We start from the raw sequence: 14,171 nt of genomic DNA, 5'->3' as shown, positions 1-14,171 counted from the left end.
TTCAAACACTTTTTGTTCAACAAGTGTTTACAAATTTTGTACCATTCTCGAGATAACTTGAGAGGGTCGTTTTAGGGGCCGACCCTGCAACTCCTTTTAGGGACCGCATAACAAAGAAATTATGGTTGAATATTGTTAAGCTCAACATTCTGAGCATCTTTTGTTCAATATTGCTTTTCAAAATTTTCCTCCATTTTGAGATATTAAGCATCAAAGTTTTGGACTTCTGGCCCCTTAAAATCCCTAATTACGTAATATAGGAGTAATTGATTGCCATGTCTAGGTAAATAACGTTAGAATGAACATAATTGCTTCTATAATGTATCACTAGTTTTTTCACAGTGAAAAGTTATCATTAAAAGACTTTAGAGCCCCCTCAGCCCCTTATTTGAAGGGCCGGCCCCTTTTTCTTGATGTCACATAAAAGCTCTTGACTTTATAAAGATTTTTTGTTCTACATGTTATAACAAAATACAATCGAGGAAAGAGATATTGAAAAAAAACCACGAAAAATCACGACGCTTTTTCAACTGTAATTTTCGAGCTCGGGCGAGCTTCGGCGCTTTTGGTCACAGGAAAATATATTTACCACATGTCAGATCTACAACCTTTTGTCTACAATCCCTAAAATTTTGAACTTAATATCTTAAATCGTTTAGGAGTTTACCCCTGGACAAGCCGACCCTCTGAAAATCGTTAAATTGTAAATAACTCAAAACTGGAAGTGACGTCATCATTAAAAAAATTTCCAATAAGGTTCAGGTCATTATCTATCAGACCTGAAAGTTTCATGTAAATCGGTGGAATAGTTTTAGAGAAATCGCGTACACAAAATTGGTTGGAAAAAAAAGTAAAAAAATAATAATAATAGGGAAAAAGAAACCGAACGAAAACAATAAGGTCTTCCGTTGGAAACGGAAGACCTTAACTAGACTCTTGTTGCAAAAGCAACAAAAAGGTCTTCCGTTTTGATATACATGTATCAATTTAACTGTAAGACATTGCTTCTCTCACATAGAAAAAATAGTGGATGTGATAATTATTGTTAATGATATATCCAGACGTTACTTCTATGTAAAACAACCGGAATAAAAAAGAAATCAACTTTTGAAGTACTTTCTGTGACGACCGGAAGTAGCGACGAACTAAACAAAACATGTTAACCATTTTTACTATCAACAGTCAATCTTTCGTCAAAGTTTGGTTGTTCGCATCTCTGCCAAATTTGAGATCTTTTTGAAACAATGTTTTCTGTCTCGGGACCAGAAACGGACGAACGGAAGTTGTTAAAAAAAGGCTCGTATTTCTCGTACATTTGTTCAGCGTGCATCACTGTTAATGAGGCTAGATAAAATACACAAAAAGGTTAGTTAAACTTGTTAAAAACATGATTTGTTTGAACCCTTACGGTGGGAACCGGAAGTGACAGTTGACAAAATTAAACCCGTAAAACACATTTTCAATTAAATGTCTATCATTCATGAAAGCTTCGTGTCTCAATCACTTACAGTGACAAAAACTTCGCGGGCATCACAATTGAATTTAGTTTCTGAGATCTCGTTTGTACAAAATGTGTTTCAAAAAAGCTACCTGAGATATTTGAGATCTCTCACCGGAAGTAGATTTTTGTTGTTGATATAAAATCCCATAGATAACTTATGCATACTTATATATTTTATATTTATGGAAAAGGAATTAAATGCGTAAAAGTAGTTATTCTTTATGTGCTTCCGGTGACGACCGGAAGATACGCCGAGCAAAAAAAAATAGTGTGAACACATTTACATACATTGGTCTATCATCCCACTAAGTTTGATCGTTTAAGTCGTTACCGTTTTTGAGATCTCGTCGAAAAAAGGTTTTTTGTCTCGGGACAGGAAACGGACGAACAGAAGTGCTCAATGTAAATTGTATTTAATATTTCTTTTGTACTTGCCTTTTCTACTTAATGGTTCATCGACTTCACAACAAATATAAAAGAAAAACAGTTTAACGGATAAACCACTCTATTTGTTTGAACTCTTTCTGTGTCGACCGGAAATGAAGGAAGACAAAACGAAACCGGTTAAACACATCTTCAATCAAATGTCTATCATCCATGAAAGTTTTGTGCTTTTATCACTTATAGTTTCTGAGATCTCGTTTGTACAAAATGTCTTTAAAAAAAGCTACCGGAGATATTTGAGATATCTCACCGGAAGTAGAATTTTGTTGTTGATATAACATCGCATAGATAACTTATGCATAAAATTTATGATTATATATTTATTTTATGAAAAAGGAATTGAATGCGTAAAAGTAGTTATTTTTTATGTGCTTCCGGTGACGACCGGAAGTTACGCCGAACAAAACAAAATAGTGTGAACACATCTACACACATTGGTCTATCATCCCACTTAGTTTGATTGTTAAAGTCGTTACCGTTTTTGAGAACTCGTCGAAACAAGGTTTTTTGTCTCGGGACAGGAAACGGAGGAACGGAAGTGCTCAATGCAAATTGTATTTAATATTTCTTTTGTACTTGCCTTTTCTACTTAATGGTTCATCGACTTCACTACAAATATAACAGAAAAACAGTTTAACGGATAAACGGCTCTATTTGTTTGAACTCTTTCTGTGTGGATCGGAAGTGACGGAAGACAAAACAAAACCTGTTAAACACATCTTCAATCAAATGTCTATCATCCATGAAAGTTTTGTGCTTTGATCACTTACAGTTTCTGAGATCTCGTTTGTACAAAATGTGTTTGAAAAAATTTGCCTGAGATATTTGAGATATCTCATCGGAAGTAGAATTTTGTTGTTGATATAACATGGCATAGATAACCTATGCATAGATTTATACTTATATATTTATTTTATGGAAAAGGAATTTTATGCAAAAAAGTAGTTATTTTTGAAGTGCTTCCGGTGACGACCGGAAGTTACGACGAACAAAACAAAATAATTTAAACACATCTACAGCTATAGGTCTATCATCCCACAAAGTTTTGATGTTCAAGTCTTTAGCGTTTTTGAGATCTCGTTGATACAAGGTTTTTCAACGCGGGACAGGAAACGGACGACCGGAAATGATTTTTGACTAAATGAAAAAACACCTCGAGATATTGACATTCTCTTTCATTCCAGAAAATTTCATAAAAATCTATTCAGCCATCTCTGAGAAATCTTGTGGACAAAAAAAAGGAAAAAAAATAATAAGAAACATTACGATCACTATAAGGTCTTCCGTTGGAAACGGAAGACCTTAAAAAGAAACATTACAATCACTATAAGGTCTTCCGTTGGAAACGGAAGACCTTAATAACTAGACTCTTGTTGCAAAAGCAACAAAAATGTCTTCCGTTTTGATATACATGTATCAATTTAACTGTAAGACATTGCTTCTCTCACATAGAAAAAAAAGTGGATATGATAATTATTGTGAATGATATATCAAGACGTTACTTACATGTAAAACAACGAGAATGAAAAAGAAATCAATTTTGAAGTACTTTCTGTGACGACCGGAAGTAACGCCGAACTAAACGAAAATGTTAACCATTTGTACAATCATATGTCAATCTTTCCTCAAAGTTTGGTTGTTCACGTCTCTGCCAAATCTAAGATCTTTTTGAAACAATATTTTTTGTCTCGGGACCGAAACGGACGAACGAAAGTGATTAATAAAAACAAAAGCTGGTATTTCTCGTACATTTGCTTAATGTACATCACTGTTTTTCAGGCTAGGTGAAATTCCAAGAAAGTCAGTTAAACTTGTTAAAAACAGGATTTGTTTAAACCCTTCCGGTAAGAACCGGAAGTGACGGTTGACAAAATTAAACCCGTTAAACACATCCCCAATCAAAATTCTATCAATCATGAAGGATTCGTGTCTCAATCACTTACAATGATGAAAATCTCGCGGACATCAAATTTGTAAAAAGGAAAGCTACATAGAGATATTTGAGATATCTCACCTGAAGTAAAATTTATTTGCCAATTTAACATTATATAGATGACATATGTAAGATTGTATACTGATATTTTCATTTTATGTAATATGAATAAAACCATTTTTTTAAGTGCTTCCGGTGACGACCGGAAGTTACGCCGAACAAAAAACAAAATAGTGTATACACATGTACATACATAGGTATATCATCCCACAAAGTTTGATCGTTCAAGTCGTTACCGTTTTTGAGATCTCCAGGAATCAAGGTTTTTTGTCTCGGGACAGGAAACGGACAAACGGAAGTGCTCAATGTAAATTGTATTTAATATTTTTTTTGCTCTTGCCCTTTCTACTTAATTTTTCATCGACTTTACTATAAATATAAAAGGAAAACAGTTTAACTGATAAATAGCTTTATTTGTTTGAACTCTTCCTGTGTGGACCGGAAGTGACGGAAGACAAAACGAAACCGGTTAAACACAACTTCAGTCAAATGTCCATCATCCATGAAAGTTTTGTGCTTTGATCACTTATAGTTTCTTAGATCTTGTTTGTACAAAATGTGTTTCAAAAGAGCTACCTGAGATATTTGAGATATCTCACCGGAAGTAGAATTTTTTTGTTGAGTAAACATTGCAGAGATAACCTATGCATAGATTTATACTTATATATTTATTTTATGGAAAAGGAATTTTATGCAAAAAAGAAGTTATTTTTGAAGTGCTTCCGGTGACGACCGGAAGTAACGACGAACAAAACAAAATAGTTTTAACACAATTACAGCTATGGGTCTATCATCCCACAAAGTTTGGATGTTGAAGTCTTTACCGTTTTTGAGATCTCGTTGATACAAGCTTTTTCAACGCGGGACAGGAAACGGACGACCGGAAATGATTTTTGACAAAATGAAAAAATCGTCTCGAGATATAGTCATTCTCTCTCATTTTAAAAATTTCAGATAAATTTATCCAGTCATCTCTGAGAAATCTTCTGGACAAAAACTTGGAAAAAAATATTAATAATAATAAAAAACACTAGACACGATCTCGTTGCGAGCAACGAGGAGGTCTTCCGTCCGATTTTTAGAATAGGAAATGACCTTTCCTTTTATCTTCATCAACGAAATATATCAGAAAATGCAGATGGATGAAGGCGATGGATGAAGGATTATACACCCCATTTGGATCCCTAATTTAGGGACCAGCCCCATTTCATTTCTTATCAAATAAGAGGTCTTTTGATTTCGATATATTTCGATCAAGAACACTAACAGATTTCTAAACTTTTTACACAAAATTTTGTGTAAAAAAATTAGAAATCTGTTAGTGTTCTTGATTTATCTGGAAGAGATCCTGGGAACGGATAACAAACAAGTTTTGTTGCAGATTGTTAAACACATTTTTAAGCGTATTTTGTTCAATATTGCTTCTTAAAATTGATTTTTTTTTAAATTTTGGGACGTTGATGATATGTTCGGACTTTTGGCTCCTTAAAATCCCTTATTACATAACATAGGAGTAAACAATTTTCATGTATAGGTACATAACATTTCGATTAACATAATTGCTTCTCTAATGTATTGCAAAATATTTCACAATTAAAAGTTATGATTAAAAGACTTTAGAGCCTTAAATTATCGACCCTTAATTGAAGGACCAGTCCCTTTTTCTTGATGTGAAAAGAAAGCTCTTCTCAATTTAAACACATTTTGTTAAACAAGAGTTTAGAAAATATGGACCGTTTAAGAGATATCAGGAGAAGATCATTTTAGGGGCCGACCTTTCTAACTCATTTTAGGAAGTGGTTAAGAAAAAAAGTTATAGTTATATATTGTTGAGTACTGCTTTTCAAAAATTTTCTCTATTTTGAGATATTAATTAATTAGAAGATTAAAATGTCAGACGTACATCTGGCCCATTAAAATCCCTAATTAAGAAACATAAGAGTAAACAAGTTTCATGTATAGGTACATAACATTTCGATTAAAATGTCAGACGTACATCTGGCCCCTTAAAATCCCAAATTAAGAAACATAAGGGTAAACAATTTTCATGTATAGGTACATAACATTTCGATTAACATAATTGCTTCCGTAATGTATTACAAATTATTTCACAATGAAAAGTTATGATTAAAAGACTTTAGAACTCTATCGACCCCTAATTTGAATAGCCAGTACCTTTTTCTTGATATAAAAAAAAGCTCTTGTCATTTCAAACACATTTTGATCAACAAGTATGTAGAAATGATGTACCGTTTTCGAGATATCTGGAAGAGATCGTTTTAGGGGCCGACCCTATAACTCCTTACAGGGACCGAATAACAAAAAAATTTTGGTTGCAAATTGTTAACGACAATATTTGGAGCATCTTTTGTTCAACATTGCTTTTCAAAATTTCTCTCCATTTTCAGATATATAAGATCAAAATTTCGGACTGCTAGCCCCTTAAAACCCCTAAATACGTAACAAAGGAGTAAACAAATGTCATGTATAGGTACATAACGTTACGATGAACAAAATTGCTTTTATAAAGTATTACAAAATATTTCACATTAAAAAGATATTATTAGAATACTTTACAGCCCTTTTGGCCCTTTATTTAAAGGGCCAGCTCCTATTCCATGATGTCAAATGAAAGTTCTTGACTTTTTAAAGTTGTTTTGTTCTATAAGTCTTCACAAAATACTTTTGCAAAAAAAGATATTCAAAGAAAACCACAAAAAAATCACGACGCTTTTTATCTCAATTTTTAAGCTCAGGCGAGCTTCGGTGTTTTTTGTCACAGAACAATGAAAATGCTTCTGTCATATCCACAATCATAGATCTACAAACCCTGAAAATTTGAATCAAATATCTGTTTTCGTTTAGGAGAAAATCACCGGACAAGCCGACCCTCTAAAAATCGTAAAAACGTCAATATCTCTAAAACGGAAGTGACGTCATCAATATAAAAAATTTCCAATAAGGTTCAGATCAATATGTGTTAGTTCTGAAAGTTTCATCAAAATCAGTCAAGCCGTTCCCGAGAACTCGCGTGCACAAAAATGCGTAAGAAAAAAAAAAGAAGAATAACTAGATACGATCTCGTTACGAGTAACGAGTAGGTCTTCCGTTTAATTTTTTAAACAATTCGATTAAAATATCAATGAAATTTCAGAATTCTCCCTCAACCACCTCCTTTTAGATAATGTATACGATTGTCAATATCCTTTAAAATGCTTAACAAAGAGTTTTGCTTTTTAACATACAGCACATTAAAGATTTAATATTTTAGTCCCCTAAAATCTCTAATTACGTCATCAATGGGTTTGGAAATGAGTTTTACAAACAGATATTGCTGCTATCAACAACTTTGCTTCTATAATGCATTACAAAATCTTGATCATTTTTAAGGTATGAGTAATAGAGTTTAGGAGTCTATTGGCCCCTAATTTAAGGGCCAGCCCCTTTTTCTTGATTTTATACGAAAGGTCTCATGAATACTAACATTTTTTGTTCTTACATCCATCTAAAATTGTTGATCACTTTTGAGATACAAATGATTGAATATTTTAGGGGCCAGCCCTCTAGATCCTTAATGGGGACAGAAATTCGTCTTTTAATAAGTGGAATCAATTTAAATCATTTTTTCAAACATTTTCTCTTCTATGATGTCTTACAAAATATGTATACTTCTCTAGTTATTTTTCGTCAAAGCTAAAGTACTTTGGCCCCTAAAAATCCCTAACTACGTAATAAATGGGCGTGGCAATGATTTTTTCAAATATATATTGGTACGATCAACAACTTTGCTTCTATAATGCATTACAAAATCTTAATCGTTTTTAAGTTACTTGTAATAGAGTTTACAAAGGCCTTGGCCCCTAAAAAAAGGGGCCAGCCCCTTTTTCTTGATTTGTGTGAAAAGGTCTTTAGAATACAAATATTTTTTGTTCTTACACCCATGTGAAATTGTTGATCATTTTTGAGATACAAATGATTGAATATTTTAGGGGCCAGCCCTCTAGATCCTTAATGGGGACAGAAAATCGTGTTTTGTTAAATGAAACAATTTGAATCATTTATTCAAACATTTTCTCTTCTATGATGTTTAACAAAATATGTATACTTCTCTAGTTATTTTTCGTCAAAGTTTAAGTACTTTGGCCAAAGAAAAACTCTAATTACGTAATAAAAGGGCGTGGCAATGATTTTTTCAAATAGATATTGGTACGATCAACAACTTTGCTTCTATAATGCATTACAAAATCTTTATCGTTTTTAAGTTATTCGTAACAGAGTTTATGACTGTCTTGGCCCCTAATTTAAGGGGCCAGCCCCTATTTCTTGATTTTGTTGAAAAGAACTTTTGATTATCTACCACTTTTGTTATATTTGTTTTAACAAAATATCAACTCATAAAAAGATACAGATCAAAACGTATGAAAAATTTGATTCGAAATTCGTACCCAATTTTCGAGCCTATGCGAGCTCATAGAAATGGCGCCACTGGCGCAAAAAAACTACATTGTGCACAACTTCAACCTATGGTCTACCTATCCTGTAAATTTCATATTCCTATGTCTGATAGTCTCTGAGTTTATGTCTGCACAAAATTAGTCGTAAAAACTTACAAAATCGGCCGTAAATCGGAACCGGAAGTGCCGATTTCAAAATTTAAAAAAACTTCTAGAATTATGACCACTGGCAATCATCTGAGAAAAAATGGTCGAAATCGGCCGAATACTTTTCGAGAAATCGCGTGCACAAAATTCGTGGAAAAAAATAATAATAATAATAAGAAACAGTACGAAAACTATAAGGTCTTCCGTTGGAAACGGAAGACCTTAATAATAAGGGAAACAGAAACAAAGCAATAACAAGAAGGTCTTCCGTTGGAAACGGAAGACCTTAATTACAATCACTATAAGGTCTTCCGTTGGAAACGGAAGACCTTAACTAGTCTCTTGTTGCTATAGCAACAAAAAGGTCTTCCGTTCCTCATGTATTAATCCGTACAAATCCATTTTTCTTGAAATCGGAAAATAAATTTAATATATTCTATAAAGGAATTCCCAAAAAATAAACAAAACAAAGAGACAAGAGGTCAATTTTTTAGTACTTTCTGTGACGACCGGAAGTTACGCCGAATCATTCAGAACACAGTAAACACATCAACATACATTGTTTTGTCTTTCCTCAAAGTTTGGGTGTTCAAGTTTTTTTTAAATTTTATCTCGTTGGGAAAAGGTTTTTGTCTCTGGACTGGAATCGAACAAACAAATTGAGTAAAATGTTTAAAAAAATCTAAAGTTAAAAAAAACAAAAACGTTTATTGCTCGAACGTTTCGATTGAGAACCGGAAGTGACGGGCGACCAAATGAAACCCGTTAAACACATGTTCTATCAAATATCAATTATCCGAATAAGTTTTGTGTCTTGATCTCTGACAGTTTGTGAGATCTTGTGGGTACTTTGTTTTTTTTTTTAAAAAGGCTATTTGAAATGTCTCAACCGAAGTAAAACTTTATTTGTTTTTTTTTACCATGTGTAGATGAGATTTTGTATTGTATTTCTATAGCTGAAATGTTATTTCTATGCTAAATAACCAAAATATTTTTAAAAAATCAAAATTGTGTGTACTTCTTGTGACGACAAGACGTTACTCCGGATAAAACAAAAAAGTGTTAACACATGTACATACATAGGTTATCATCCCACAAAGTTTGGTTGTTCAAGTCGTTTCCGTTTTTGAGAACTCGTCGAAATAAGTTTTTTTTTCTCGGGACAGGAAACGAACAAACGGAAGTGCTCAATGTAAATTGAATTAAATATTTCTTGTATACTTGCCTTTTGTACATTATGTTTCATCGAGCTAACTACATATATTAAAGGAAAAAAGTTAAACTGATAAACAGCTCGATTTGTTTGAACTCTTCCTGTGTGGACCGGAAGTAACGGAAGACAAAATGATATCGGTTAACAATATCTTCAACCAAGTGTCTATCATCCATGAAAGTTTCGTGTCTTGATCACTTATAGTTTCTGAGATCTCACGGGTTCCATATGTGTTTAAAAAAACTACCTGAGATAATTGAGGTATCTCACCGAAAGTAGATTTTTTTGTTGATTTGACATCGCATTGATAACTTATACAAAGATTTATACTTTTATATTTATTCTATAGAAAAGGAATTTAATGTATAAAAATAATTTTTGAGGTGCATACGGTGACGACTGGAAGTTACGAGGAACAAAACAAAAAAATGTAAACTCATCTACATTAATAGATCTATCATCCTACAAAGTTTTTTTGTTTAAGTCATTTCCGTTTTTGAGATTTAGAGGAGTCAAAGTATTTTGTCTCGGGACAGGAAACGGACAAACGGAAGTACTAAATGAAAATGTAAGCTAGAATTTGTTAAACATTCGAAAACAAGACTTTATTGCCTAACAATTTATCTAAAATTATGAAGGAAAAACAATTTAACTTATAAACAACATGATTTGTTTGAACTCTTCCGGTGTGGAGCGGAAGTGACGGTCGACAAAATAAAAGCGGTTAAACACATCTTCATTCAAATGTCTATCATCCATGAAAGTTTCTTGTCTTGATCACTTAAAGTTATGGAGATCTTGTGGGAACAATATTTGTTTTAAAAAAGCTACCTGAGAAAATTGAGATATCTCACCGGAAGTAGAATGTTTTTGTTAATTTAACATTGCAGAGATGACACATGTAAGAATTTTTACATTCATATTCATTCTATGTAAAATAAATAAAATACGTAAACAAAATAATTTTTGAAGTGCTTCCGGTGACAACTGGAAGTTGTGACGTACAAAACAAAATAGTTTAAACACATCTACAACAATAAGTCTATCATCCAACAAAGTTTGGATGTTCAAGTCCTAATCGTTTTTTTGAGATCTCGATGCCACAAAATTTTCGTCGCGGGACAGGAAACGGACGACCGGAAATGAATTTTGAAAAAATTAAAAAATAGCCTTGAGATATTATCATTTTCTATCATCCCTGAAATTTTCTGGAAATCTATTTAGCCATCTTCGAGAATTTCTGCCGACAAAAAAGGAGAAAAAAACTAGACTCTTGTTGCTATAGCAACAAAAAGGTCTCCCGTTCCTCATGTATTAATTTGCACAAAGATCCATTTATCTTGTAAACAGAATATAATATAGACTCTAAAGGAATTCCCAAAAAAAAAATAAAAAAAAAATACAAAATATCAATATTTGAGTACTTTCTGTGACAACCGGAAGTTACGCCGGATCATACAGAACACAGTAAACATATCTTCAAACATTGCCTTGTCTTTCCCCAAATGAAACCCGTAAAACACATGTTCAATCAAATGTCCATTATCCATACAAGGTTTGTGTCTTGATCTTTCACAGTTTCTGAGATCTTGTGGTTACTTTGTTTTTAAAAAAAGAAAGCTACCTGAGATATTTGAGATGTCTCACCGGAAGTAGAACCTTTTTTTGTTTTGTTTTTTTTACCATGTGTAGATGACCTTTTGTATTTTTATAGTTAAAATGTTACTTCCATGCTAGAAAACCAAAATATTTTCAAAATATCAAAATTAGGTGTACTTCCTGTGACAACCGGAAGTTACGCCGGATTAAACTTAAAATTGTGCTAACATATGTACATACATAGGTCTGTCATCACACAAAGTTTAGTTGTTCAAGTCGTTACAGTTTTTGAGATCTCGTCGAAATAAAGTTTTTTGGCTCCGGACAAGAAACGGGCAAACGGAAGTGCTCAATAAAATAAGATTAATTATTTCTTGCTTACTTGCCAATCTTAGTTCGAAATAACTAAAATTATCCAATGAAAACAGTTAAACGGATAAACAACTTGATATGTTTGAACTCTTCCGGTGTGGACCGGAAGTGACGGTCGACAAAATGAAACTGTTTAATTACATCTTCAATCAAATGTCTATAATCACTAAAATTGTCGTGTCTTGATCACTTTCATTTTCTGACATCTTGCAGGTACAAAGTATGTTTTAAATAAGCTTCCTGAGATAATCGAGATTTCTCACTGGAAGTAGAATTTTTTTGTTTATTTCACATTGCAAAAATGACATATTAAAAGATTTATACTTATATTTTTATTCTACGGAAAATAAATTAAATAGGTAAAAACAAAATTTTTTGAAGTGCTTCCAGTGACGACCGGAAGTAACGCAGAACAAAACAAAAATGTTTAAACACGTCTACAAAGAGAGGTTTATCATCCCTCAAAGTTTTGATGTTCAAGTCTTTATCGTTTCTGAGATCTCGAGGAGTCAAGTTATTTAGGCTCAGACAGGAAACGGACAAACGAGAGTGCTAAATGATAATGAAGGTCAGTATTTGTTAAACATTAGACAACAGGACTTTATTGTCTATCAATTAATCAAAAATTGTCAAAGAAAAACAGTTTAACTTATAGATCGTTTGTTTGAACTCTTCCTGTATGGACCGGAAGTGACGGTCGACAAAAGAAAAGCAATTAAACACATTTTCAGTCAAAATGTCTATCAGCCATGAAAGTTTTGTTTCTTAATCACAAGTAGTTTTTTAGATCTCGTGGGAACAAAATTTATTATTTAAAAGATAACTGAGATAATTGAAATATCTCACCGGAAGAATAATTGTTTTGTTGATTAAACATCGCATAGATGACATTTGTATTAATTTATACTTAAGGAGGCCGACTTTAGTTTGCATTGCGCATGTTTTTGCGCATTCTAATATAATACAGTTGATATATACTTCTTTTGAATTTTTTTCGATATCATTTCTAAAATTGAACACAATTAACAAAATACAAATAACAATATTTAGATTTTTAGAGGAAATTTTTATTTTTAACACGATTTTTCGTTGTGCGGTAGGGGAGCATTGCCATTGCGCTTTTATGACGTTATGATAAAATGAAGCTTTGTAGGAGTACGTTATAAGAAATAACATAAAAGAAAAAGTAAAAATTGTACGCTGATGAAATTTTATATACAGAATGATGCTATCCTCGAGGACATTTTCCTCATTTTTGGAATGAATCCATTACACCAATCATCATTCGTGATCATCCAAAAATATAGCAAAATTTGGTGCATTTTAATATTTTGAGATGGCCCCCAATTAAAAACCAGACAGTAGAATTTTGTGTATTTTACATATAAGGTAGGAAATGATATTATTAATCATATATAACAATATGAGAAAAAAAGCTATTGTAGTATTTTTTAAAACTGCATTGATTTGCGGAAAATGACAGTTTCCTATATATTCCTATAGAAAATGTACCTCGATTTTGAAATGGTCCCTAAAAAGAACCAGACGGTCGATTTTCATTAACCTTCGCGAATAAACTAGAGTTGGTTTAAATTACATATGGTTAAAAAATAAAGAATTTTGCTATTGTAGTTTTTCCGCAAAAAACCCCAAGTCGGCCTCCTTAAATATTTATTTTGTGGAAAATTAATTAAATCAGTAAAAAAACATATTTTTTTAATACTTCCGGTGACGACCGGAAGTCACGACGAACAAAACAAAATGGTTTAAACACGTCTATAACTATAGGTCTATCATCCCACAAATTTTGGATGTCCAAATGCTTGCCGATTCTGAGATCTCGAGGGAACAAGGATTTTTGACGCGGCACAAAAAATGGACGACCGGAAATGAATTTTGAAAAAATGGAAAAACCGCCTCGAGATATTATCATTCTCTATCATCCCTGAAAATTTCAGGGAAATCTATCAAGCCATCTCTGAGAAATTCTGCCGACAAAAAAGGGGAAAAAAAGAAAGAAAGAAAGAAAGAAAAAACATTACAATCACTATAAAGTCTTCCGTTGAAAACGGAAGACCTTAATAAAAAGAAACATTACAATCACTATAAGGTCTTCCGTTGTAACGGAAGACCTTAACTAGACTCTTGTTGCTATAGCAACAAAAAGGTCTTCCGTTCCTCATGTATTAATCTGCACAAAAAATCCAGTAAACAGAAAATTGATTTAATACATGTATATACATTTTGTCTTTCCTCAAAGTTTGGATGTTCAAGTTTTTATTAGTGATAATATCTCGTTGAAAAAAAGGTTTTTGCCTCGGGACCGGAAATGAACAAACGGAAGTGATTTAAGAAAAGGAAAATATATATTTTAGTACATTTACCAACGGTACGTTACTGTTCATCGCATTGAGTAAAATGTTTAAAAAAAGTTAAAAGATTTAAAAA

The 14,171-nt window shown here is 32.6% G+C and overlaps 1 pseudogene; it reads right to left on the bottom strand.

The window, feature by feature from the left end:
• LOC128172639 (neurogenic locus notch homolog protein 1-like) overlaps positions 1-14,171 on the bottom strand; it is a 128,196-nt pseudogene that overhangs the window by 97,038 nt on the left and 16,987 nt on the right.

The sequence above is a fragment of the Crassostrea angulata genome, chromosome 2, assembly GCF_025612915.1.
Source record: "Crassostrea angulata isolate pt1a10 chromosome 2, ASM2561291v2, whole genome shotgun sequence".
NCBI classification, from domain to species: domain Eukaryota; kingdom Metazoa; phylum Mollusca; class Bivalvia; order Ostreida; family Ostreidae; genus Magallana; species Magallana angulata.
Note: the sequence above shows the minus strand (reverse complement) of the source record. Positions and strands in the feature narration are given on the sequence as shown.